Here is a 23,487-nt window from a genome sequence, read left to right as displayed (position 1 = left end):
ATATCATCGCATAATTGTAACTTTGACTTATAAGGAGCTGGAAAGGTTATTAGACCAAATTTTGCACTATATTTTAATTTTCAAAAATATGTATGTGCGAAAGTCCATGAAGATAGGAGAGGTCAAGTCTGCGTGGTTTATGTATACATACAAGTTAGAATTGCTTGAAACTAACCGAAACTTCATCGAATTATTACTAATGCAGCCGGCAGTCCGGTATTCACCTTTCCATTCACGCACTATGACCACCTTGAACGTTAGTGTTATCTAGAGATACTCAGAGAGAGAGAGAGAGAGAGAGAGAGAGAGAGAGAGAGGAATGCAAAAAAGCAAGAGAGAGAAATGCAAAAAAGCGCCAATATGGTCACTGAATTTCACATGTCAGAGGTGCCAGATCTTTTCTCAAAGAGCAATGTCGACTAACTTTTTCATTCGAGTGTATAATCGGTGGTGACGATAAAAGTCCCATGGAATAATAAAAAGTATCGCAAACACCCACCGTGAAGGTGATAAATTTTTTAATTATGTTTAAGTTTATACACTTCACCACAATCGATAATTATTTTGTTAACCATACAAAAGGTTAAAAATCCTGGTATAATGCAATTTTGAAGCATTCTTAATTCATTGTTAAGGTGGTAGTATGTAGAAGCCACCACGTTGTCGACTACGAATTTTCAGTACCACAAGACTCTGGAATAGTTAATGCATTATCTACGAAAACACTTTCTTATGTTTTCGCCACCATAGCAAACATTATATGTTTTCACAAGTGACGTATTAACTATTACTGAGTGGTAAGCATTAGAAAATTCAAAGTCGACCACGTGGTGGCTCGAAGTCGGCCATTTATGAGTTCAAAACACTTCTTCACTAAAAAAGGACAAACGTATGAAAATAAATATGTTATTGTACCTGATTGTAGGTACCTCTCAATGTGTTATTGTTGTTGTGTCACAACATTTTCTCCGCCTATCTCGCCCTCTAAGTATTGCTAGTGTTACCATGACAAAGAAATATGTCCCTATCACCTACAATGTTCATTCTTTCTTCCTTTGTTATTCATGAAAATTAAGTCAAGTCATCCGTCAGTCGCAGTGAAAACTTGTTCGTTTGATTTTCACCATTTCAAATTTCCTGGAAGTTTATTACTCTGAGTTTTGTTGTGTAAACTATAACTTTTTAAATTGGGTTTATGTACTGAACAGTGGAATATTCCACTAGTGATGACTAGTGATGCAAAACTATCCCAAAAGAAGCACTTGAATCAATTTTGGCGTTTAACTTTGATAATGCTTACTATTTGATTATAATTTCCGCTTTAACAACGGAACGGCGAAGATCATTCACTTGGATTTTCGACAAAATTTATTGCGTGACCGTGAACAATGCGCATGAAATATTTCATCAGAGTTTCACAGCTCTTCACAAGGATTTAATGTATCAGACACGAGGGAATGCCATCTCCTAGCCCTTGTTATACATTTGACAGAGTATAACCAATTTTCAAAAAAAATCGAAAAAGTCAAACCGACCAAAAACGTCAATATCAAGTGGAATGCTTGTATTTATTGCTACTCCCAGTTTTCGCTCTTCTCAGGTAGCCACGGCAGACACAAGCAGAGCTGGTAATTATCCATGAAAGTAATGTCATCTGGGCAAAAAACAGTTCAAAATTGATTTTAAATATTCGTTTGAAAAAAAAAGATTAGGTAGGTATGTATTTTTCGTAAAAATAAGAAAGCAGAAAAAAAAACAAAAACGTTGAATTTGACGTTTCTATGTTGTACTCGGTGTTCTATTTCATAGCGCATTTCCACGATCAAACAGGGTTTATTTGGAGTGGTTTAAACCGCAAAAACGAGATCGTCAGCCTTTTGAGTATAAAAATGCCATTTAAATGCAATAGTGTATTCGACAAAATTTTGTGGATCTTAAGAGGTATCTTTTGATGTACATAAATGTTTGGTTAATTCACTTAAAAGTGAGATAAAAACTTTGTTTTTCAATTAAATGTCTGATTAAAATGAAATCTTCAACAACATTGTAGATAATCTTATGTAGAACAACTTTGCTAAAGACACTTTGTTCCTATCTTTTGAAAACCGACCACATACGGGTAGTTTTATACAGATATTCTTAAAATTTCTAAAAATCAGAAAATACCAAATAACTACTACTGATGTGGTTTTAGAGGCCTGCTATGTTCTAGACATACTTTATATTTGAAAAACACATAATTACTTTGGCAAATTTTCAACTTTTTATAGGGTTTATGACATTTTTGACAAAAAATGCACCTATCCAAACTAAAATTTCTCGCAAAGCTGCAAAAACTGCAATAATAACAATCTACACTCGAAAGATGGAGATTAGTACTAGCTTCCCCGGGTGGATTTATTAGATTCTTGCAGTCTCTTAGAGATTTCTGCGTTGGTGAAAATTTTACTATTTTTGGTTTTTCGGCGTTTTTTCGTGTTATTTTTTTCATCAAAAATGTACACAATCGGAAGAGTTTTTTATTTTTGAATTAAAAATACGAAAATCATTTATATTTACGGCACCGTACTTTATTTGGAAACCATGAAGGTAGAAAAAAATGATTTTTACCGAAAATAATTGCTATGTCACGAGTGTGTGCAGATGCCAAGGATTTTTGAAACAAATGCTCGCATTCTGAAAAGGAATTGTCAGCTCAGAGATAGATACCCTTACATAATTTTTTATTTTTTATCATACGGTGGTAGCCAATCCATACCGAGGTACCTTCGTATGGACAGCTTAGGTAAAATGACTGTAGTTGCACTCCGTGATATATTATATAATCTAAAAATTAGGCTATCAAATTGATATGAACTCTGCAAACTGCTGTTCCACTGGTTTGAGCCTTTTCTTAACTTAGCGCGGAGCAATGTTTAGAGAAAAAATCAATGCAATGTTTAGAGAAAATCATCAGAAATATATAAACTTTACTAGAGCTAACGCTGTATGAAGATCAAAACAATGGTCGCAGTGGTCTAAATTTTACAAAAAAAAACACTATATGAGATTTAGAATGGGATATGATCGTTTCTAGGAGAAATGTATGCTTTAAAAAATTGTTTTTGAAGTTTTGAAGCAAAGGCAAATACAAACAAACAAGACCACTTCAATGCAAAATATTCAAATAGGCTTGTAAAACTGACAATTGGATTGTTTACCTATATCAGTTTATATATATCATGTAAAAACAGCAGCGTTGTCCTTCGATTTTCAAATCACGAGATAAAACTGTTTCTATTTTTTTTTTTAAATTATGTTTAGCTCAAAAACTATCACTCTTTTAACTGACATATCAAAATCAAAAAAGTAGGAGGTTGTATCCAAGACACGACCGCATAACTGACGTAGAACTACGCACACTATCAACGAATGCATTGTTGTAAGTGTTTCATTAATGAGTCATAAAGTCTCCAAACGCTTGCTTTGTGCTGCCTCAACAGTGGGAGAATGAAGACACTGAAAACACGAGCTGTAAAAGTTGTTTCACATTCAGTAAATTAGACGGCCGCTACAGATTTAATTTGCTAGTATCCAGCACAGATTGCTCGTTAGAGTTGTCAAAAAATGGTTAACCTTCAAATACTTGTTTATTTGCCGTGAGAAAGGCATTTTGCTGCTCGAAATTGGATTTGCTGATGGCAATCTTTATGCTGCCTCAGTAGTGGGGCAAACACGGCAGTCTGACGACACACGCTGAGAAGTGAGAAGAAACGCGCTGCTCCTGAGACATGGTGACCAACCACAGGGCAAGTGATTTGTTTGATTTAAAAGCAGCCCCAGGCGCGACCCGCTGCAATCCGCTGTTACTGCTAGGTGCTGATATCTGCTGCTACTGCTGTCAACGTTGTGGACGGTATATCCAGCTCACCTTCCGACTAATGCATGTAGCTGATTTTACACTCTTTTATAGCCGAAGGTTGCTACGAAATAGGCCACGCCTTTTTTGTTCAGTTTTATCATTCTCTAGTGTCATTTAGCCGAATTATTCCAAAATAAGCTTTTGATTTTTGTATCCAGCGAATAAACACCAATGGTGCTCTCACACACGCAACGATTTTAACCCGTATCGTGTTGCGGTTTGTAACATCAAGCGATTTCGTTTGCTCGCTGTTGCGTGTTGCATCATGTTGCAACTGAGCAGCTGGGAGACGACGAAATTCTGTTCATGTTGATTGATTGAATCGACTTCAATTTATTCCTGAAAAGTCGACCTTTGTTAAGGCGTTCTAACAGAACAGGACATTTTGTTGTTCAAAATCGGTTATGATGATCGCAGCTTTTGTGCTGCCCCAATAGTTATAGCTTATGCCCCCATAAGGTAAATAAATAAAGTAAATTTGATTGCTAGGATCCAGCACAGGATGCTTAGGTTATTGCCAAAAAAATATTAACCTTCAATTACTTGTTTATTTGCCTTGAGAAAGACATTTTGCTGTTCAAAATTTGTAAAAGCTGATCAAACTCTGTACGCATTCAGTAAATAAGACGGCCGTGCAGATTGTGTTTTCTTGGATTCAGCACAGATTGTGTTGTTGCCAAGATAAAACAAAACTTTATTGCGGGAAGAAGACCGAAGCCCTTAACTGGCATATCGAGACGTTTGGTGCTACCTCGCTGCGGCTTAGATACGTGATGCGATTTGTTTACTGGCGCAACCCGCTGCTGCTACTTCCGCAATTCGCTACGATGCGGCTAACTAGTGATACTATTCTGTCGACCTTTTTAGAGAAAGGCAGCAAGCGGCCAATCAGAGGACGTTATTTTCGTTTCAACAAGGCTTGACAATTTTCAATAGTACAATAGTTCGCATAATCAATCAACACTTTTCTACATTTGGGTGGATGCGTGTATAATTTTCCAATCATTTGCTGTAAGAATCAAGGAAATCGGTTAAAAACAAACCGATTTATAAGCATTCAAAAAGGACATTTTTCGTCCCCTTTTCGTTAACCCTTTCCCGCTCATGGTGACTCTAAAGCACCAAGAATTATAATCATCATATCTTGACATAAAATAGTTTGTTGTGCTTACGATTGTTCCATAAACTTTTATATGCTGCCTCAGAGCATCACTGGGCTTTTTCTTCGAAATACTACAGTTGACAATAATTTTAGTTAGTCTACAAAGTGTTCAGTTTGAATTTCCTCGTGAAGCTATAAATTTTAATGATAAACCTTGTGAGCGGGAGAGGGTTAATAGTTTTCCTATCTACATCCCTATGTGGTAGGCTAAAGAAAAACGTAGTTCTACGTCAAAACAACCCACTTCAAGTAAAGCATATGCGACACCCAGCGGCGAGCACTTGCACTAGTATGACAACATGTCACACCAAGCTCAACGCAGCAAAAGTGAACAGTTAAGAGCGATTAAGCATAGAATCAGATTGTTTCTTGGAGAAAACTAGCTATTTCATGGAGAAACTTTGATATAGATCTTAGTGAGTATTCATAATGTTAGCAATAAACCGATAAGATTTTTTTCATTAATTCTAGTTAAAATCGAAAGCGGACCGAATTGTTATTCGTAGAATAGCAAAACAAGGCAAAAGTCAACGAGAGATTGCAGGATTCTTGGGACTATCGAAACCATTTGTTCTCAATGCACTTCATGATCGTCTGGACGCCCCCAGAAAACGACAACCAAGGATGATGCTGGCATAAAACGTGCTTCTAACAAACATTCGTTCAAGCTTGCAAAAAGACAAAGACGAGTTGAACTAATCAGTGAGTTCCCGAATATTCCAGTATGGCATGGACTCCATGGTAAAAGCCTCACGAAGACTCCTATGCGCACACAGAACTAGCTTCTAGCGAGGTTGACGTTTGCCTAGGACCATTTCGAATGACTAGGCCCAGAAAATAACAGCTCGATGAAACGGGGGTCAATTTGATCGGTTCTGATGGAAAAAGATGGGAACATCTTCCGATTAGCTGCGCCTTCAACCCCAGGTACAACTTCCAACACGGGGAAAGTTACACCATGGTCTGTGCCCCGGATCCGGTCCCCAGACTCTGGTGTCAGGCTTGTGAGAAGAGAAGAATCAATATTTACCGTTTACTATTTGTCCAGCAAGAGAGCTGCGTGTAGCAATTTTTTACACTACACTTTACTCTGTTTGTGCTGTGTTTTTGCTGCTCGTAGAAAAACTAACACACTTGCTGCCTACACCACAGTTGAGCGAAACAAGAGTGGTAAATCACTCTAATGAGAATACACAGAAGTACGCCGCGGTGTGCACTGCTGAGATGAATTCGATAGCATTCGAAGAGCAAACATGTGGACGGGCGGCTGGAGAGCAGTTGTTTTCACTGTGAAGGATAATCTCCTACACGGTAAAGTTTCTCTAAGGAGAAAAGACAAGCATGTCTGGGGATGCTTATGCTGGTACGGAGTTGGTCCCCTATACCGGCTCGACAAGGTAATGAACTAATTCCATTACGCTCAGTAATTATAAGACGTTATACTACCGAACGCAGAATGGGAAATACTGTTGTTGTTGGGTTATACTGAAAAATCATAAAACAAGCACGAACTATGAGAAATATTCCAAGCAGCACTTGTCAAAAGTTGGTCGATTCCATACCGAACAGGATGCGGAATAGCGAATAAAGCTTAATCTCGACAGGAAATTTGGACCGGTCTTATTGTTTGACGGGTTTTTGGTACCTCTTTAAGTATGCATAAAGAGCATTTTGTTACGAATTGTTGTTCTCAATACTGGATGTTTTCTATTTCTTCGAAAGAGACATATAATGATGCGGTGGATTGAAACCATGATTTCGGGTATTTTTTCCAAGCGTTTTGCAACTTTCTTTTTTTGCTTAAGTAGTGCTCTTATGGTGCTGAAATAAACCACGCGGTTTAAGCTTTAAACACACTTATTATTACACTGAAAATAAATCGCACACTAATCCCTAATGCTCTTTACATATGAATGTCACTAAACGAACCTAATCATTCTATTATGTCGACCCATATCGATTTTTATTGGAATCCACGGTATTTTAACGTGTTTTGGCATTTGACGTGTGTAAGCATTGAAATCTGAGTGTAAAATGATTGATTTTGGTATGCATGACATGGCAAACCGAAGTGTAAGACACTTGATTTTGTGCTGTGAACTGAATCGCAAGTGTATTCCACGTATATATGAAATTTTTCATCTATTAGCAAGTAAGTGTAATTTTTTACAGTGTAGCGAAGTGGGTAAAATGGCTCCTTCGATTTGCTTTCTTTCAACGTTGACCTTTGCACGCATACAACCAGAACACATTCACGCTTTTCGCCTGCTCAAATTTTGACAGTTCTAGTAGAATGCTGCCAGCGAGTTAAATGTAATACACACATGTAAAATTTTGTTGATTGTTTGCAAACTAAATACTTTTATAAATAATTTCCCAAGATTTTGCTACCACTTTGCATTTACAGCTTTGAATGGTGTTATTATATTATATTGGATACATATCAACCATGCAAAAGCTGTAACTTTCTTATTTTAATCAAAATCAGACACACATCAATGAATCTACTTAACATAGAAGTGAGTTTTCACGCAGTAAATTCCCTGTCATTTTCACACCTTAAATAATAAAAGTTGAGTACGATAATTTTATAGCACATTATTACATGTCTTAAATGAGTCTATTTGTATACAATATTTTTAGGTTCCTTTTATTCAACAACGACGACCTTCGATTAAATGGAAAAGGAAATTAGCGAGTATTATTTACTATCATACGTGCTCCATCAGAAGAAGTAAAACAAAGGTGAAATATCATTTTTTCTCTCTTGTTTGTTCTCACATATCAAAGCAAAAAAAATATAAGATACGACATAGTCTCCCGGGGAACACTTTCGCGTTTATTAAGTTCACACTTGTCTACAAAAATGGCGTCGGAGTACGCGAAAAAACTGGCGGCTGCAGAATTCTACACGTACTTCAAACAACGGTGTTATAGAGTGTGCTACTTTTTGGTTATCGTAAAAATAATAGATGAAACGAGTAGAGCCTTCTCTCCCTTTTTCCCTCTTTCCTTTCTTTTCTTGGTATTACAAGAATACCAAATGTTGATCTTCAAAATTGATTAGCATTTTGAAGGTTAATTTTCTAACCTTAGCTGGGTAGAAAAATGACAGGACATGGTTTGCTGATTTTTATGTAGGGTATCGAACGTCTTCGTCAGTGGTTTTCTTCGGCAGGTTTCTCCATAAGATTGCTGCAGAAAAGCTGCCGAAGAAAACCATTGACGAAGACGTTCGATACCCTATCAGTTGAAAGAGTGTGATTTCTGAACAAAATGTGCATGATAAACAAAATGTTTATCGTTGTCCTTCGATTTGAAAAATAAGAATAAAAAACTGCTCAAAATCTGTTGGATGACAGTTGGTACATAGGCTAATTGCCATTAAATGGATTTTTTTTCGGAGTAATTTTTTCTTATTCATTGAAAAACCGAAAGACAACGATAACATGAATCATAAATTTTAAAACAGATTCGAAATTATCTTACAACCAGATCATCTGATTTAAGGTCAACCATAAACTCTGAACAATCCATATCTCCCGACACACAACAAAGAGCATAGTGCTAATTTTTCGAACAAAGATCGCTAGGTAGAAGCGAAAGACGCATCTATGCACCCGAACCGAGCCCCCTTGCATCACGATGCAATCTAATCCCATAACTCGTATCATTAGCGCAAATGATAAACTGGGCTGACATTGACCGGTCCGTCGGCTGCACCATTAATCCCAATAAATTTTGCTATTTAGCCGAAGGTTTAGCACTTTTCATAGCCAGCCCCGGCTTAGGTACGGCCAATAAAATCGATATTTTTACGATTATTTTGCGTTAAATGCACTATAAATTGAATCCTTACCGGTGCTCCGAGGCAGAACCGAGGGAGCGTAAATCCATTCGGTAACGTTTTACAAACCCCGGGCCCCAGCTGATGAGCCCCGGCTTCGCGCAAGGGTCTGACTGATGGAACTCGCGCGCGCACCAGAACAAAACGAAATTGATTGGATTTGAGCAATAAGCGAAATTACCTCAACAGACCTAAGCCGATTATTTACGCTTGACTGGAGGTTTGTTTTCTTCGGCACTTATCTCCGGCTGGGATTCGTTTCTAAGCCCATCGCCGATGCATATCCGCAATGCCACGGAAAAAAAGCGCGGCAGTTTGTCGATGTGGAACATCTTGCGCGGAAAACCGGTAGCAACGAAATTACACGGATACATATCTATAGGACCGCTAGTTAATAAAGCAACGGATTCATCAGCGTGATAGCTTTTGGAGAAGCCGAGTAACGTTGGTCTCAAGGCTGGGTTCTCGGCTTCGTTAAATATTCATAAATTCGTTTTAATAAATTTGAGGTAGAGAAAAAAAAAACCTTAGTAGTTACCGGCCAAATGCCAGCACTAAACATCTTAATGACCCAAATGTTGAGTAATAACATTTTTCCTAATGAGCTAATGAACACGGCTAATTAATTACAATAAGGTGCGTTCACAACACCTGTGATGAACATAAAATATGAAATTAAACTAGGTATTCGTTAGCCTTCACACCTCTCTTCATCTCTCCCGCCAATTCACTCTGCTCTGCGTTTGAAAATATTTTGACATTTTATTATAATGGCTCTGCCGCGAAGTGGCGCCATTGTGCAATCTAATTTCTCACCTGACACGTAATTTAAACAAACCTTAAATCCTTTCAGCTCCTTCTTTTCGCGTTCGGCAACGTAAATCGACCGACGAAAGGGCCGGCACGCACATCGTGATACCATTGCTGGCTGGTAGCCGTGTGCTGCTGAGTGAAACAAATTATCATTTTCTGACGGTTGTGTGTTATATGTTGTGTTGTGCCTGCTGCTGTTGCCGTTGTTGTATACTGTATAGCTAAAAAGGCCACAGCCGCGGGGCTGTCAAAAAGGGACTCTTTCAATCAACATCACCCATTTTGGCACTCATTCTATGGCAGACAAGGTGCCCGCTGCTACCAGGAGGTGGTGAAAATAAATTTAATTTCTGTCAGGCCTACCGCAAATGTGAAAACTTTTATGGTACAATTTCAACTTAATTTGCCACTGCTGGTTTAGCCCAAAGTTGATCGAATATCTAAATTTGACTTTATTCTACAACAAATTTATTTGATAACACCTTTTCGGTATATTATTTTTCATCATAGCTTGGTGATAAAAGTGGCAATTAGCAGTAATCAACAATATGCTTTTTTTCGAGAAAAATTGCAGCCTTTTCTCAACGAGAAACAAAAAACGGTTACCACTTTTACACGTGGTTTTCTTAAGAAACTCATTCTGAGTTTCCAAGTTCTTATAGGGCTCTTTCTCTTATAGGCCATTCGTTTCGTACAACTACAAAAAACCTTGCAAATTAAACCAAAAAAAATGTACCAAACGCAGGTAATAACCTACTGGCAAATTAGCAATAATAGGTGCTTAATTTGCTCGTTTCCTCTTGGAAATTTTCGCTATACGCGTAAGATTGCACAGTGAAATAAGATGCGCCTTCGAAGGAATTTAGCAAGGTCCTGCCCTGCTGCCAGCCCGGATGGCAGCAAACAATTCGAAATATTTGTATCAGTTATGAAAATAAAATCAAACGCCAGTTTAAGTCGTTTATTTTATAACCCAAATACGATGAAATTTATCGACAAGCAAGACACTTCGGTCCTAATGACTCCACAATTACGCAGTTAAAACCCCTTTCGAGTACAGTTGAGAATATCATTGGTAATGACGCTTTTGGCACACCCCTTAGCTGATGGGCCTGCGAAGTCTAATCAGTGAAAGAAACATTTATCAATGGAAGAGAGAAAAAAACGCTTGATCAAAGCTGAGTTTTACTCTGATCAGCAGGAATGTGTACAATATCGAGGCGACTTTTTAATTTCAAATTACTGTCTATTGTTACTGTCTGCGTGTATTAACATAATATACACAATATAATTAAATTTATTTAATTTATAATGTATTAGAGATTTCCGGCTCATCAATAAGCAAGCATTGAGAAAACGAAAGTGTCGCTACTTGTTCTCCAACGTTTCGACAATTTATTTTAGCTTTATCAAGAAGTCTGTAATATAGTGTACGTCCAAAGGTGTGGTTTTGTCTTTAAGTTATACTAATTGCGTGACTTACATTAGCTCTACGTTTTGTTGTCATGTTATTGTCTATTTCCAAATTGGAAAAAGTCACTGTTGTTGTAGATATTGTTCTTAGTATCACTGGAAAACTGTTTTATTCGTTCACTTAGGAATTTTCATGTAATAATAATTTGCACGTCTTTTTGAAAAACTGTTTTAGAATACGCTGTACGGTTTTTCGGTTTTTGTCGTGTACGTTTATGAATCTTATTGCATTACAGTATCCCGCCTAAACGTTTAGCCAATATGGCTTCTCTGAAAACTCTTCTGCTATATTCTGGCATTTCGTGTTGTCTGCTACGTGACGTCTATGCATTTCATGTTGTTCGTTATTGTTTGTTGTGGCACGGAATAAACCAGCATACTAAGTCCGTCGGTATCACTTCGTTTTTTTACAGTGTTTTCGTTTGTTGTTATGTGACATATTTCTAAAATTTCCCCTTGCTAACGCGCAGAGAATCCTGAGTAAGAATCCCCAGGATACCTTTAACTCGGTGACGGAATCGTGAAAGGAATCGCAAACACGATCCGGAGGATTCCCACTCATTTTAAACCCATTTCATGCAGATACTTGTTCACCGTTTTTGAATCAATCGGGTATTTATTGACCAGCTCACGATATGATTACGCCGACCGACCAGGCGTTTCCGCCCTCAACTTCGTTCGAACTTTGCTTTCTTGCAAAGTGCATTTTCATCCGGAACCAGATTTTCTTTTGAAGGTATTTCCATTCTCGAAGAGTTTTTCAATAATGTATATAAATGTTTTTTCTATATCCAAGATCTTTAGAATAGTGGAACCTTCACCTTTAGATTTTTTTTTATTTCGCTCACAAAAATTGCAAATCAATTTACGACGATCTTCTTCCGATCACGCCTTTTTTCCAACTAGTTGTCACTTGACAGAATCGACTAGTCGTGTTACCATTTATATAAAAGTGGATCTTCATTTTGTGGAAAAGAATTTTTCGATTTGTGCAACACTTCGAATCGTAGACCCTTCTGAAAGTTGTTCGGATTTTTTTCCTCACACGTTAGTGCGGTTGTGTTTTTATGTTTGTCAAGTATTTTGACAGCGTGTAGATTAAATGTGTGTTTGTTTTTAATCGGTACGTCGTGTTGAAATCGTATATAACTTGCTAGAGGCTAGCTATCCGGCAAACTTTGTCCCGCTCATTTATACTTTCTTCATCTTAACTCTGGCCATTAACGACAGTTTCACTTGTTTTTTTTACCGAATATTCGTGACTTCAGGTGTGTTTTTCGCGGTATCGTAGCGTTTTTTCTTTTAGGACAGACGAAGTCTATACGAGAGACGTCGCTACTTGATCTGTAGGGTAGAAAACTAAATGTCCGGTTGACCAACCCCCTAAAGACTCCGCGTCGATACATCCCATGAGGTCGTATTATCTACAGATAAATCAACAACGTGCAATAGTTTTCGGTATAGAGAGGATCACCTTACGAGGAGATGTCCGATTAAGTCCAGTATCTTTGCGTATGCCTATTATTGCGGTGTTACTTCATCAAACTGAAAAAGTTTGGAACACATTATGAATTTCGTGGCGGATGTAATGAACTTGTAGGCGCGACATTTAGTCTAAAGAACTCGACACTCGAAATTAGTGAATCGTTTACCAAAACGAACCCTGCTGTATACCCTGCCCTTTCTCCAACATCCCAGTGATTTCTCGTGGAAGTGCAGAGGTGTTCTCGGCTTCCAATAAAGCGAGTATCACGTCAACATATACCCATACAAACTCCTTCTTTGACCTGCATTCGGATGCGGCCGGCGCTGGTATTGCCTTACATAAAGAATAAGATCTCCAGTTTTTACACATTGAGGATGCATGTTGGTTCGAGCATCATCTGTTGGTTCTCTGTGTAATTACAGCTGATCTGGCAATAACGGAGTAGCAACCGCGGGCGGTCAATCATGCTCATGCTCATGCTCATTAAATGTGTGTTTGTTTTTAATACAGTGGTTCAACAGTGCCGTCTTTTTGCAGAGTGTTGTGAATTGTGAATCATTTATGTTGGTCAGTGTTATATAATGTTTGTCAGTGTTATATAATTTTTCTAGCATATTTAGGTTTGATTTGTGTCCACTAATTCGAGTTTTAGTCTGTTTGTTGTCATACTTATGTACTATGAGTGGCAGTCTTTGCATGGAATGCTGTAGATAACGTTGTTGAGGTCTTCTTTCACTATTTTATCTTTCGTTCGGGAATAGTATTTCTTGGCTGTGTTTGTGTTTTATGTAGCTATTTTTACTGTTGTGTAGTCTTTTTTCAGGAACTTGTGGATTTTTCGGTGAGATGTGGAATGTATGCCATTGAACGGTAGGTATATTGCAGGTCCGGTTGATCAGCTACATGCTGCTGCGTGTCATTAATTTGTAAATCTCGGTTCATGGTTTCCACTTTTGCAGATTCTGACAAATCTGGGGATAGCCGATCCACTCTATTTATAAAATTCATAGCCATTGTAATCTTCTGATGTGGAGGATGTGTCGATAAATAGTTGACAAGGCGGCCGCTTACAATCGGTTTCTGATACCATTCCGTTGTGATATGCTGGTCGTCATGACTAACCAGCAGCATATCGAGGCACGGTAACCGTTTGTTTTCTACCACCTCGCAAGTAAACTGGATGTTGAGATTATAGTTGTTGAATGTTGCTAGAACGTGATCAAGTTGATCGAGTGGAATGGCTCTGACCAAATCGTTGGCGTATTTTCTGATGAACGGTAACTTGATGTTTAATCGTTTTAAAAAACAGTCAAGCAGTGTTTCTGTGACAAAATCCGCTACAGTGGGAGAAAGCGGATTGCCCATAACTGTACCCCATATCTGTTTGAAAAACTGTCCGTCAAATTTGAAAAAACTAGACACAGAATTCCACTAGCTCTAAAAAGACGTCCAAGGAGATATCCCTCACGTGTGTGGTTTAATTCGATCCCAGCAGTATATCAAATAGTGGCACACTAGAACCTTCGGAATGCAGGTGAAAAGTCAGATCACATCCAATGAGATCAACGAATATCCTGTCGGCAACGTAAAGGCCCGAATACACACACAGCGTTCTCGAATCACCAGCAAGCGGAAAATGATACAACACGGCGTTGCCAGCGCCTTCGCCAAAAGAAGGTGACACAAGACCGTGTGGAAGGCACAATGCGTCTGCAAGGAAAGCAGTCGAGTGCGCATTAGTAGGCGGTGAACTTCTTTGCTAGAAGGCAAGGCTGAAAGGTTTTGCACGAAAGGCGTCTCTGCGGAAGGCGCAATTACGCCTTCTAATTTGTATGTAGACGGCGTCATTACGCCGTGTGTGAATTCGGGCCTTAACGGTGTTGATAAATTCGCTGAACTCGAAGGAATCTTTAATATTGTACGAACTGTTGATCGATTTTTGAATTATTCTACCTACGAACTTTGATAATTCGTAAGAAAGAGCAGTTATATTGGGCACCACTGGTCTTAGGGGTAGACCGGCTTTGTGATCCTTGGGTAGTCCGTAAATTCTTGGGCACAACGCGTTCAGTGATTTCAGAAGAAATGCTAAGACCAGTGGTGCCCACACACAAACACACAAGCACGAATAACAATAATCTTGCCATTTTCTGTGATGCTAATAATTGAAGTGTGGACACCCAGGCGATATCACAGAAGATTGATGTTTCTGTGATCAGCCCATACAGGAATTATAAGTTCTGAAATTGACACCCGACTTCTGAGCATCATCCCGGTTCCGTGAACATCCCTTGTGGATATCATTTGGCCATTTTAAGTTGTTTTCCAGAAATCGGAGGTCATCATCTTATATTTCATAATAATCTCTGTAGTTGATTCCCGGGTCAAACTTGACATTCTTGAAGTTGATTTTCGACCTCTGTATTCCAGACAATTGAACTAAATTAGGCTGTTTTATCGAAACCGGAGCTTGGAACTTTTGCTTTTTTTGACCTTGAACTTGAACGACCGCACATTTCGTAGTTGCTTCTCCTCAGCTCAGCTAATAAAGTTGCACAGTGGTTCTTTGTGAACCACACAGAACCACACATAGCTGGTTATTTAGGAATAATCTACCATCTTCGATGTACAACAATTCAGAAACTTCCGCTTCGTAATGATCGATCACGGCACCATCCACGTCCTTACGATCGTTAGGGAAGGAAAGAAGGAAGTGTTACAACCGAGTATACCTCTGCATCTCTTACGACTGTAACGGGAAAGGAAGGTACTTTTTATCACCGAAGTCAGTGACGGATTTTTATACTTTTAGCTTTTCCTCTACATGCCTATTTTTATAGACTCTACGGCTTTCTTTACCGAACCGTTTAGTCACCCAAAAGTAAGTGCAATCATAACTGCCTGGAGAGGCATTCATCCAATTCTGTTCGAATTTCTTTTTTTTTGGAATTTACCATGAGTCAAGTAGGGGAGGGAGCCTGAGAATAAACCCATGCGTGAAAGTCCCTCTGACACCGAACGGTCTGATTCTACTGAGATTCGAGCTTATGACCATTCGCTTGTCAAAGCGAACTCTGTGACCTACAGCTACGAGCTCTTTTCAAAACCGCAAGTCGCCATCATGGAGTTCAAAATGGAGAGATGATCTCCGTGAATATAAAAATGCCCTCAACGCTGTTTTCCAGAAACTGTAAGTCGCCAACTCGGAATGACAAGTGGCTCCTGGAGATGATTTTCGCCCTCTGGGCATCATTTCCATTTTTAAAAATATTATATACGATGGTATCTGAACATTTTGGGCATTTTGCCAAAAACCGCAATTCGTCATCTTGAAAATAAGGCATCTAAAGTGGATTTATGTGTGTTGACATACACCTGCCAACAGTTTCTGACTGTTTCTGATCGGAACAATTTGGAATATTTTAATGGTACATAGATTTTCATGTCACATAATAAACTTCAAATCATAAACAAATAACGACGGTTTTTTTTAATATATCATGGAGTTTGTACCACGATCGGAACAGGGTTTTCTACGATCAGAACAAAATATGTATCAGCTATTCTATCTTAGATTCATTTGGATTCGTGTATTTTATTAGGAAGACAATTTAATTGCCTTTGAAGCAATTATTTTGCACAAGAAGTGTTCTCACATACAATTTAAATGTTAAAAAAAGCCGTTTACTGAGAAAAATAGTGTATTTTTTAGAATTTTTGCTGCCATTATCACTGCTTGAAATAAGACATTGTAGCAATCGTAAGAACAAATTGTGCTCAAAAATGGATCTTTTTTTTAACTTTTTGCTAAAAGTATTACTAACAAACGTATTGACGTATTCTGTATTCGGCACTGGGTTGATAATCGGTCTATCACTGCAAAAGTAAAGTAAGTATTACCTAAAGAAATCTCAACGTACCTTTCTAAACATAAGAGAAAGTGGTTTGATTATGCCAATATACCTATATTCGAAATAAGTTTTCGTTGAAGAGTGGAGCAAGCTCGCATATGAAAAATTATTTCGATCGTGAGACATTTCCGGACTGTTCCGATCATGATACAACACTCCACTTTTTATTAATAAATTGAACAATCTATGCACAGTGAATCATGATTCTAGTGTACAGTCTATCATAATCTTCCAATCAACTTGCTAACCGTCAATTTTCACTGTGCGTTTGCGACACCTAGTGGCGAGCTAACAAAAGTAAATTTGGTTAAATCCTATGGGAAAGGTTGAACTCGTCATCCTTTGGACTCTGTATTTAAACCATAGTCAAGATAGAAACATTTAAACATGGAGGACGAAACAGCATAGTCTTGGATATTTCTCATGGCACGAGATTAGCACAACTTTCTGGATAAAGTCGACAATGGAGCACCATACCATCGGGATTCAAATACAGGGCTAGTAGCAGAGTCGTAGTAAAATAATAATGACTTTAGTAAAATTTTTCATTCAAATATAAATTAAATTAAAGGTTAAATGTGAATAATATAAAACTTCAAAATTATACTCTGAACCCTGAATATTTCATTCAAAATATGTGATTTGAACATAAGATGCAGTTACTCGTTGAAATAAATCGAAGTAATATCTCTACTGATGGTTCACATTGAAATTGTTGTAATTATGTACGGAATTTGAATTTTTACTTGTGCAGTAACTAACGAATTGAGGCTCAAACACTCCCCCCTCCTCCCTCCCACCAGGAAAAACAGGAGGATATAGTGGATTTAAGACACGGACAGCTTTTTCAATAAAACTTTAGGTAGATTCTTTTGCAGCTCTAAGGGCATCCTCAGCGGTGGTCCAAATCGTTGTTCTTTTTTTTACAAACTCGATTTAGTGTTGTAAATTTTGTTTTATATCAGATGTAAACGCCAACCACGCTCGACGCCTGGGTTCGAATCCCACCGCCGACATAGGTGTCGATGGTTGTGAGGTGGCGTGATCCACTCACAACCAACCCAACTGGTCTAGATTCAATCCTAGCCGACACCGGGAGATTTTCTGAGGCGAAAAATCTCTGGGAGCACGCCTTCCATCGCATGAGGAAGTAAAGCCGTTGGCGCCGGTCCGTTAACACACGGGTCGTGAGTTAGGGTCCTGGGTGTGGAGTCGCCTCCCTGGGCGTCGGTGATTGACCACAACAGTGGCGGAACTAGACTGACGGAAAATAAGCGAGAATAAAAAAAAAGATCTAAACTGGAAAATTTTAAAGCTGGCATGCGTTTTAATTTTTTTCTGTCACTTTTTGCAACAGGAAAAGAATCGTTCTAAAACCCTTTGTACGCTACCAATCGATGGGTTAAGTTTCACATTTTTAATAATACCACATTTTTAGGTATTCTCAAATAAAGGTTTTGCGGGTGTTCTGACATTAACAAAACGAAGACTTTTCACATCAACTTCACAATTCATTTTTGTAGCTTTTCCGAAAAAGAAAATGAACAGCTTTGTCGTTCTTGGTCGAAAATAATTCAAGACTCCATCAAGAAAGGGGAAAATTCTGAAAGGCCGTAATGGATCACGCCCTGATTCAACTATCGTCCTTTGCAAATCAACCAACGGATGATATACGCCAACGATTTGCAATCATCAACCATCAGTTAGCCCGATACGTTGGCTATCTAGCCTTCGTCAACCACCATGATTGAAGTTAGACAACCAAAGACGATCAGTCTCAGAGGCCCAAAAAACGTTCTTCGAAGACACTGAACTGACTACTCAAAGCCCAAGTTCAAAGAACTACAAGGATCGTAGAAATTGATGAAACGACAACGAAAGATGAATATCTCCGCGATCGAATATTTTTCGCTATCCTCTGAAGCCCTACTTGCAGCATAAATTTTTCGAATTCATCCTGTAAATATATCACTAGCATTTGACTCAAAATGTGCGTAAAAACTATCGAATTTCTATTTATTGTATATAGAGTGCTTTTGTATTATAACAAGCCTCATGGGAAACTGATAACATGACGTTGAATTGTTAACAGGATGACAGATGTCAGCGGTTCGAAAGAACAAGCTATACACCACCAGTGCTGGAAAGTTAAGTTGGTTTATATTAGCTGGTTCTATTCAGGTTCCGCTGGTGTAAATCTTGTATTTTTTTCCGAAAATAGACAAACGCTGAACCGCTCTTAGGTGGAAGATTCGGAAACATTGCGTGGCATGATTTCATCCATGTCAATGAAAAGTCCTAGCGAACTGAACTTTTCAAATTATTGGTAAATGAGAAGTTCTTTTCCAATGTATGTTTCAATACAGCAATTGCTATTTTTACTCATTTGAAGCACAAAAAAATTGTGACTTTAGTGACTATTTTGTCGTAAAATTATGACTTTTGTGACTTTTTAGCGTGAGTAGTGACCTTTTAGTAACATAATCACTAAAATGTGACTCGCTACCTGCCCTGCTAACAAAGAAAACAGTTGATGGATTTATTGATTTTTGAATACAAAAATTGGATAGGGATAGGGGAACTACTACCTGTGATGGTCAAACACTCGACTTCTTGAGCATGACAAAATGGAATTGCGATTCCTAATCTTCTACCAGATTTGATGACAAGTGTGTGTTCCCCTAGGCTCACACTTAAACCCGCTCCTTTTTATTTTAAATGTTAAGCTGCATCTTCAATTTGAAATCTCGAAGGTTTTTTTTTTGTTGGGTTTTAGCTACCGCGACCAAATATTAGATCTATTGTAGCATTCCCCAGCTTTTTATTACCTGATCAGAGTGAAAAATTACTATGAGAAGTAACTCTTAGCACCTGATATGATCCTAATTAGGTATTATGTGATCCTAATTAGGTATTATGTGCCGTATAAACTGCACTACCTTATTAGGACAAGACAGCCAAATTTCAAAGGGCTGTAACAGTCCCTTTTCGAAAAATATTGCTCTTTTGTTGTAAAGTGGTCGAAGGTTAGGAAAAATAATGATACTATTTTGTTGGGAATTGTGTAAAGGACACGTACACAATTCCCAACAAATTAGTATCATTATTCGTACACAGTGTTGTTAGCTAAGCTAAAAAGCCATTTTACAGTTTTTAGTCAAAAACAAGCCTAACCTGCTTTATCATCAATATTTTTGGTTAATGAAATAATTCAAAAATATTATTAACGGAGAAGCTTGGGATTTATTATTAATTTTAACTGGGTTTGTGAATTTTATTACAAACATAATTTTTCAATATAGTAAAACTTTTCAAGTAAACGAAGCAGATCTTTCTCTCTGATACTTTATTATTGACTTTAACCTTATTGATTTGCAAAAATTTGAATCATGATTGGAGAATAATTCCACAAGGAGAGATTTTTTCGTGTGTTTAGCGTTTTAAGATCACGTGATTAGCAGTTTTAAATGTGTCTTCATATTTTTTGTTATAATAAATATAAAACAGAGACCATCTGCAAATATTTTTGTTTAAATCATTCACGAAAGCTCTGAGCTAATTGAAATTTTATAGTTTCATATTGTCGTACCTAACCACAAAACTGGAAATGATTAGATAGCGAGCCATGAGACAACTAGACTCCTCATTTGACACTATATATATCAATTTTAGTCTAATCTATTACGTATTTAGATGTAGCTTCTTTTAGATTTGAAAACGTTGTTTAATGTTTGATGTGGTGAAGCAAACATAAAACTGCGTTTTCACATTAACTATTTCCGAGTATTGAGCTTTTGAAAATTCGAAGTGGTGGCACAAGTCGTTCATCACCTTAATCTAAAACGTACCGTAGCAAGGCGTTTATATTTAACTACCCGTCCGAGAGCATTCAGCAATCTCAAAGTAGGAGCGGTGTATGTTGAAAAAAATCTCGGTTCTGAACTGAATGTTTTCAAGCATTACCTGCTCAAAAAAAGCTTATAAAAAGAACAGAAACCACGGCCACGCCACCTCTTGGCGTCACGAATGCAAATCAACTCGTTCGCAGCCTTGTGATCAGAGATGCCAGAACTATTTCGTGAAAATCCGTAGATTCTACGGATTTTTATGGATTTCTACGGATTTCCCCTGTTTTCTTCTTCTTTTCTACGGATTTCCCATATATTTATAAATCCGTAGAAGTGAACAAATCCGTAGATCTACGGATAAATCCGTAGATCTGGCAAGCCTGCTTGTGATAGCGGTAGCAAATACCGACGGCTGCGGCAGTGTCTCTCACCTTGAAAGTTGTTCCTGGTTTGCTGGTGCCTCAACGGGCGACAAATCCTTCGAGCGATTATTTCTAACCTAGTAGCACTCCACTACACTAATTGCTTCTATATAATCCTGGTCCTCTCTAGCGGTGCGGGGCTAGCGGCAATCTATCAAACTGCAATCGATCAATTACGGGTTTTGTTTTAATTGCACTTGGTTAAATGGAAATGGTGGGGCGGCCTGGTGATACCGGAGCTTGACCAAACTAACCTAACTAACTGATAGTAGTAGTACTTGGTACTGCGAGCTTTATCATCTCTCGAGTCGGGTGCTCTTCACTTGGCTTCTCTTTAGAATGCAATTAGTCACAGCAAGGTGCGGATTTTTCGCAACTCTACTTCAAAACAATTGACGCTAATTGGTGCAAAGGGTTTTGCGCGCCACGGAGGCTTTAGATCTCGGGCGGCTCACGAACTAGTGTTAATTGGAGTCCGTAATGACCACTTCGAAAGATGCCTACCGTCGACGTTAGCTGCTAATAGAATTATCAATTTGTTCGCAAACACCGCATAAGTCTTCACCAGTCTCAGGCACTTCGTTACGGTTAACTTTTCTACTCGGGTTCTCGCACAAGGTGTTATTCTTCCATATCCAATCGAAGTTAAATTTATTTCAAGCTCCTCTCTTGAGCCAATCGAGCATGTTTTGAGTTGTCATCCAGCTCCAATTAACTTCACCAATGGTTGCGATTATTCACGGGCACTCAGACGCGCTTTTCATACTGCATTAAAACCACCGTTCATTCGTCGGCACACGATCACTAGCAGACACTTTCGAAAAAAGGCGTACCGTGTCTAATTGAAAACGAATTTAATGTTTTTTTTTGCGAGACAACAACAAACGTAACAACAGAGTTCAGCATTTATGCCCACCATTAGCAGCAGGTCAAACACTCTCTCTCTCTTCACAAGGTAAGCAACACACAAAGCGATATTTGCATTTGCATTGTCCTCATAGAACGCCAACAGCGACAGCAAAAAAAACTCTGAGCATGCGCCTTGTGACAGCGGGTAAAAAGTCCACAAAAGAGCCAGGCATAAACATGGGTCAACCGGCACGCCAAAATATCGTTCTTATCGTTCCTGTACGCTTTCACGCGTGACGAACAACACACGCGAATAACAGAGCGACAAAAAAACATTCGCACAAATCACCTGAGAGCGCGCACGAAATCCACTTCTCGACGTCAGACTGGGCCAAACGAACGTTGAACAAGAACTGAGCGGCCGCTATCGCAACGTGTAAACAACCACCAGGTAGGCAGCATCGACCGTGACCGGTTGGTGGTTACCTGTGTATGCATTCATAAATTATACCAACACCAAACAACCATGCGCGCATCCCACATTATTGCATCACAGTGTGACGAACAGAACGCGCAGCAAACTCGATTCGTCTCTTTCGTGCCACCGCGACAAACCCGACAGAGACCGGTCCCGCTAATAATCAGTGCCGTCGTCACGCAACACACCAACACTTTCAAACGCCTATGGAAAACCGGTTCACCGGCAGCCACGAACACTGTGTACAGCAAAGAGAAATTACCTTCATCGCACGAAAAGTAATAGCCATTACCGGGGCCTGTTGGCTCCGCCCCTCGCACAAAACATTACAACGAAGCGAACCAATAGCGTCGCGACCGCGTGAAACCTATAATCATAAATTCCAACGGACTCCCTCCCTCTGGGACATTGCGCCGCCGTGGGTCGTCAAGCGGCACACGTGGAAACCAGCTTTCACCTGTTGGAAACGGCAAAATGGGACGGGTGAACGCCGGACTGATTGGATTTATCTCTTGAAACTTTGAAATGAGGCTTCCCGCTTATGTCGGCAGTAGGTAGGTACATGTGCTAATCGGAGGGAAGCCTCCGAGTAAGTGGCGTTCATTTATGCTAATACGAGCCTCGGTATTACCGAGGGCGAGCACTTGCAGCGTTCGTAGAACGTAATTAGAAATAATTGACGTGGGACTGGTATGCGTCTAGTTCTTTTTTTTTTTTTTTTAATTACAGGAGCAAATTGGATAAGTGGTATTAGACCAGCGTTGAAAACAAGCAAGTTGCAGCTTGCAACCTGCAGGCAAATTAGACATATGCCGGGTACGAAAAATTGCTAGAATAAATATCTATTATCGTTATAGATTTAAGTTGGAAATTGCATAGGAAGTTTTTGACTAGTTGAAAAATTTTACGCGTTCTCATTGATTGTGCGACCCACTAGAATATACCGTAGTGCGTTTTGCTTTCTGCATTGAGCAACTGTTATTTATATCTATGAACATTAGGAAATTAGATAACCAGTTCTTGTAATACAAGAACAACACATATTATTACTACACCAAAAAGTACCTTTTCTTCAAATAATAACCTAAATTATGGTAGAAGTCAACGATTTTTTCACTCACTTCTTGAAGTCTCATATTTCCCAGTCTGGTTTCAAGCCTCGGCTCGGGAGAGACTATTGTTGTCGGTAGGATCGTAGCGCTAGCCCCGCAATTATCCTGTACACTTAACAGTTGGCTGCGAAGTCTGTATATAATAAACAGAAGGTCGAGTTCCGAATCGGAATGTAGAATGTGCT

At 38.8% G+C, this 23,487-nt stretch overlaps 1 protein-coding gene across 1 annotated transcript in view; it reads right to left on the bottom strand.

The window, feature by feature from the left end:
* LOC129731136 (homeobox protein aristaless) overlaps positions 1–22,108 on the bottom strand; it is a 203,451-nt gene extending 181,343 nt beyond the window's left edge. Inside the window, exon 1 of the mRNA XM_055690916.1 lies at positions 20,873–22,108. The gene's annotated coding sequence lies outside the window, so the exon portion shown is untranslated. The remainder of the gene's footprint in view (positions 1–20,872) is intronic.
* Positions 22,109–23,487: the final 1,379 nt, after the last annotated feature.

The sequence above is a fragment of the Wyeomyia smithii genome, chromosome 3, assembly GCF_029784165.1.
Source record: "Wyeomyia smithii strain HCP4-BCI-WySm-NY-G18 chromosome 3, ASM2978416v1, whole genome shotgun sequence".
Classification (NCBI taxonomy): Eukaryota; Metazoa; Arthropoda; class Insecta; order Diptera; family Culicidae; genus Wyeomyia; species Wyeomyia smithii.
The sequence above is the reverse complement of the archived record's forward strand: the minus strand, read 5'-3'. Positions and strand labels throughout refer to the sequence as shown.